Below are 6,000 nucleotides of genomic sequence, written 5' to 3'. Positions count from 1 at the left end.
AAGTGTTCGTAATTCCGAACATGATGACCTTTTTAAAATAAAGATCCCGATGATTCTATTTAATTGACACAGTTTGAAAAATACCAACTTAGAAACAAGTTCTGTAATAAAACGATTACATGTAAGTTCGATAAATGACAAGGTCTTTAAAAAAAGTAATACAGAGCAATATATCTGGAGGTTTCGGTAAATTTATATTTTTTTAAATCGTCAACGAAACAAGGATATTAACACGCATTTAGATACTTTACAGTTATTTACGCCATTTGTACAGACATATTCAACTCTTTTACCTTTTTACCGAACTTTTCATTTACCAAACTCACTGTCAATTAGTGAAAATGCAAATAACACTGTAATCCATTACCACAATAGAATTTTTGTTATTTATTCAAATTACACAAATAAACATTACATGTAAAAAGTAAATTGTGATACTGACGGATATAATTACATACGAATATTTTGGCGAAAATCAACCAGTCTCTATTCAAACCAGGCAGCGTTAATGTCAGAAGTCGCGATGATGTCATCCACAAGTGTGAAACACAATTTTAGTGATGTTACGTTTATAATTTCGGTAACTTGAAACGAATGAATGTATCATTTTAAGTCTCCAATATTTAATGCTTAATGGCATGAGCATAAAATACATATTAGCTATTTAAATACAAACATCAGTTAATTTGATACTCAATGCAAGTGATTTTGTTCCAAAGAATTATTTTATGTCTATTTTACTCATTTCATATTTCAAATATAGATTCTATCTTGCAAAACGCAGTGTTGCAAAACGCACACTTTTATTTCTTCAAACTTAATACAGCCGGAATTCGATCATAAATTTCTTGAAATTATGTAGAAAAGCATGAAACTGTATTCACCCGGTTTTCGATAATAAATCTTGTGACAACATGTTTTAAAAATTATATGCTCGTTTCGTTGTAGTGCTTCGTTGCACCCTACTTTGGTCCATGTGAATTAGCGTGTCGCTAATGTAGACTAACCACAATAGTTATATCATCCCGATAAGTTAATGTGTTTTGCGACTCAATGCGTAAACATCATAACCAGACAGATCCTTTTAAAGCCCCATTAACACTCAACATCAACGAATATTTCGTTAATTATTTCGTAAATTAAAGTTACTCTATACAAAATCAGTGTTCCGTATATAATAGCCATAAATTCAACGCTAGATGTGTTCTGGTAACAATGTATCTTGTTAAATCTATGTTACCATACCACACCTAGCTTTCATTCTGGCTATTGTGTATTTAGTAAATACACAATGCTCTGGTCTAATGCTATTTCTTGTTTCGCACAAAAGGTTAAAATACTTCTTGAGGCATCCATGCTTGTTTTTGAACACCAAAGAAGATGGTTTAATATATTCTCGCGTAAAATATTTTACATTACATTAATATATTACATTCACGTTCGTCGTTGTAAAGTATTTCTTATTGAGCTTTCACAATATGGTACAGGCCTAAACGCACACATTTGGATTGTCCAGTGATTTCCCGTTTCATTAGTCCAGCTTGGAAACCGATTGTACCTAGAAAAAGATATAAGGCCAATCATTTACACTATCATACTCAGTCAATTTTGGAAAAAGTTTTTAGTAAGTAAAGAGGGAAAAGTAGGTTATATGTTTTAGAGGATTGACAAAGAGCAAAGAGACATTCTTCCACTTCTTACAACCTCGGCAGTTTGATCCATCAATCAGGGGTGGTATGACTGCCACTTCCCTCCAACTTGACGGCTCATTACTGCAAAAGAAAAACAAAACCAATTATTATAAGTCATCGGACATGCAACATAAACAAGGATCAAATTTAGTCAATCGTTCGGTATTTGGATCAGTCCTTGAATGTGGTATGTAATTCCGAACACTATCAATTCCTCCTTTACACAACCCTACATCTTGATCATGAGGGTCACACATGATCAGAACATGTTTTAAGAGTATTATCTTTCATAGAACGCTACTGAAACGAAATTATGTGTTTTGATATAACCTTAGCAAATAAGTGTAAAAAATTGGCGATCAAATAATTTCACTTACCGAAAGGCTGTGTATATCGGCAAATGTATTTATCAGAAAAACTGGCTGCACCTTTATCTCAAAATTGCACCGAAAAGAAAGAGAAAGGAAGTGATATCAAACTAATTACGTTAGATTCCTGATATTTTTTACGGCACATGATTGGATAAGAAATTTATATTGTGTTTGGAATCAGGAACATGGTCGGATTATGAAGCACCCGCTCTATTTTAAGATGCATTTGAAACATTTGAACCTTAAAATATTCCCCGATGCAGTAATTTATATTCATTCACCAATATATGTAGAAATGTATCCAAGAAAATGAGATTTCTTTGATTTATAGCGTGACATAAATATGTTACAGCTCTGGTTGACTTTCGATTAGGGGGTTGGCTTCAGCGTACAGGTATGTCAATACTATATAAACTGTACGCTGAAGTTTCTTTAGCTAATGTATTGTATGTGAACAATGTTCATGCAATGTCATTGTGTATGTCTTACCTTGTTTTATATGTTTGTATTATTTTTTGATGCCTTGTTAGGTAAATTATAAACGTTTGCCACTATAATGTCAATTAAAACTATTTTGAATTTAGTATTGTAAATGTGATTAATATGTATTCTCATATTACGGAGGTTATGTGATTTATATTATGTATTAGTATATTAATTTTGTTTATTTCAGATACCTATAAAGGCTATCCATCACACATATTGTTTTGGAGTTGATCATACTATTGTAACTCAACTTTAAAGAACCCCCGTTAAAACCTGAACTGTCGTTATTGTTTGAAAAAACACGTAGAGTTACAAATGGCGCCCAACGGGTTCGTTGACTAGTCGAGTCTGCAGAGAGTCGGTGTAAAGGAGAGGGTCGTGTTTGTGAAACAGCTGTTGACATTGTTTTAGTGCTAGCAAACATAAGACCAGGATTCAACCACTTCAGACGTTTCATTCAGGATCGCAGTTTTAATTTTTTCTGATTTGGACACATCAGAAATACAAACTTTTAAGTGCTTTCAAATCAGTGTAAAACCATTCTAGTGGCAGAATAATCAATTGTGTATTGATCATGAAACTTCATAGGTACTTTGATCATGACTGGTAGATGACCCCTATTGATTGTCAGGTCACAAGGTCAAAGGTCAAGGTCACAGTAACTCTAAACAGTAACATGGTTTCCGGATGATATCTCAAGAATGCTAACGCCTAGGATCATGAAACTACATAGGAACATTGATCATGACTGGCAGATGATCCCTATAGATTTTTAGGGCACTTGGTCAAAGGTCAAAGCCACAGTGACTCGAAACAGTAAAATGGTTTCCTGATGATTACTCAAGAAAAATTAGGCCTAGGATCATGAAACTTCATAGGTACATTGAAAATGACTGGCAGATGACCCCTAGGTCACTAGGTCAAAGGTCAAGGTATTCACACAATGGCTGCCACCACAACTGACAGTCCATATGAGGGCATGCATGTTTTACAAACAGCCCTTGTTTTGATGTTTGAATTTAAGCATTTGCTGGAACACTTATTTCAATTGATGAGGCTGTGTTATACCATTTTTGCCTTATATTTGGAATTAAAAATTTGTTCAATTTGAAAAATCTGTTTACAATTGTGAATTACCCCAGTTGCTATTATTGTTACCATGTACTCTAGGTAGTTCTATTTATAGACAAAAAAGTAGCCGCTACTAGGTAGCCAGAAAAGGTAGCCGCTACGTAGCCAGAACAGGTAGCCGAAAGGTAGCCAGAAAAAGTAGCCGCTACAAAGCCGTTACTAAGTAGCCGGAAAACTAATTTGCATACGAACTACTACCTAGCCGCTACTCAGTCGCTACAGGTAGCCGCTGAGTAGCCGCTAGGTTGCAGCTAGGTAGCCGCTATAGGTAGCCAGAGGCCTTAGATTTCTGTAAGGGTGGGCTCACAATCCATTTCTTAACGTAAACATTATAGCAAAATGCTAACTGCAAGGGGCGAGGTTTGGTTGGTTGGTTGGTTGGTTACCCAGACTTGCAGGGGTCAGGTAGATTAGATCTCCCCGGCCTTACACCCTGTTGGTAAAGTTTGGTGGTTACTGGCACCGCAGTAGGAGCCAGTGTGTTATTGTGTTTACCGGCGTGTGGTGTCATGGTTACTGGTAAATGGTATAACTGGTGCGATATATGGGTTACTGGTAAAGATTGGTGTATGCCAGAGGGTTATATAGTGTGGCTACCAGAGGGTTGTGTAGTGGGTCACTGGCACAGGTATACGTACGCGGTTACGCTCCGTGCAAGTTCAAGTTAGCAACCATCACGTCTAGGAAATTATTATTAAATGCACCAAGTGCTCACAGGTTTTTGCGCCACATACTGCTGCCTTTACGCCAATACATATCACAGGCTTTCATAACTTTGACATACCATAATTGATTGAATTTATGGTTAGTTTCAACATAGAATTAAGACAATCCACATATATTCTGGTTATTTATTGCATATCATAAAATAAATGAGCACTAGTGAGTGAAATACGGTTGGAACGTTAATACTTACTGAACAAACATTTTTGTTTTTTTTCGGCAAGGGAGAAATGCCATAATTTTATGTTCGCATACATGCTTAATGCTCAATTTGTGTTTGTCATATTTATAATACGTATGTATAAATTGCATTTCAGTTCCGTTTTTTAAGATTAGTGTGTGGCATTTGACAACCTTTATTGCTGTGAACAAGTAACTCTAAAACGCGTTATATTAATGTGTCATGGTTGATAGCACAAAGCGTATTTAGCGTCTGAAGTGTTTGTCGAAATCACCCACAAGGTAGTAGAACAGTCATCTTATATTTATCAGCAACTTAAATTCAAGGGTTAACAGTGGTTTATATGTTTAACACCTCATGGAGCTTACGAAATCGTGCAATCGTAAGTACAGCTCTCAAATATTTATTGCATGAAAACAACTCTGAGATAATATGTCTAATTACATAAACACAATTATATTGCAAATAAGGCTTCTTGCGGTTTTTGTTATTAAACACTAACTATAATTATGTAATTATCGAATTTAAATCAACTAATTTTATGACTTATAACTATATTCGTACGTTTGCTTAATATAGAAATTGAAATATAATAAGATTACTATCATTGAAAAGCAGTACTTAAAGATATTTTTTTCATCAATATTATATGAACAATATAAAAATATAAACACAGAAAACTATTTGTAGATTATTCTTTCCCTAAAATCCGTTTTAGAACTTTTTTTTTATTCTTTAGCTTACTAAAATACTGTATTTGTAGGTTTTATTTGTTGTTCTATACATGTTTTATGTGTTTTGTTATTGTAAGTAAATTACCTAAAGCAAATATACTTGATTTTCGAAATGTTGAAGACAATGCGCATATTTCAAAGAAAACGATGAAATAAGTGTTCGATAATTACAAGTGATTGAATTTTGTTTTTTATCAATTCTACAATTTATGATCTGACTATTTTGAACTTGCGGAAGTTTAAATCAGTGAAATAAAACAAGGTCAATATTGGCAGGTATTTGCATAAAACGAACTATATTTCAGTCATTAATTCTTTTTATGCAATGCGATATGACTTCAAAGCGGGTATATACGATTTTGTCAAATATTTATGAATTTATATAAAATGTGTAAACAATTATTATATATATATTTCAATATAAATTAAAAATAAAAGTTAAGAAGAACATGCGTCGAAAAATGCGAAATAAGCCAGATATTTAATTCTGAAATTAAAAACGGCTGTACACCATACATGTACGATGTGAATCTAAACTTAGTTTAACGGTTTATTTGAATTCATGCAACGATATCTATTCATACGACACACGAACACTAACTCCGATCCTAATACAACGACGAATGCTTCGGTTATTGTAGGAAAATATGTACGTCACAATCGGCTCGGGGCGCTAATTTGTC

The sequence above is a fragment of the Dreissena polymorpha genome, chromosome 14 (assembly GCF_020536995.1).
Source record: "Dreissena polymorpha isolate Duluth1 chromosome 14, UMN_Dpol_1.0, whole genome shotgun sequence".
Taxonomy (NCBI): Eukaryota; Metazoa; Mollusca; class Bivalvia; order Myida; family Dreissenidae; genus Dreissena; species Dreissena polymorpha.
This window is presented reverse-complemented; position numbering follows the sequence as displayed.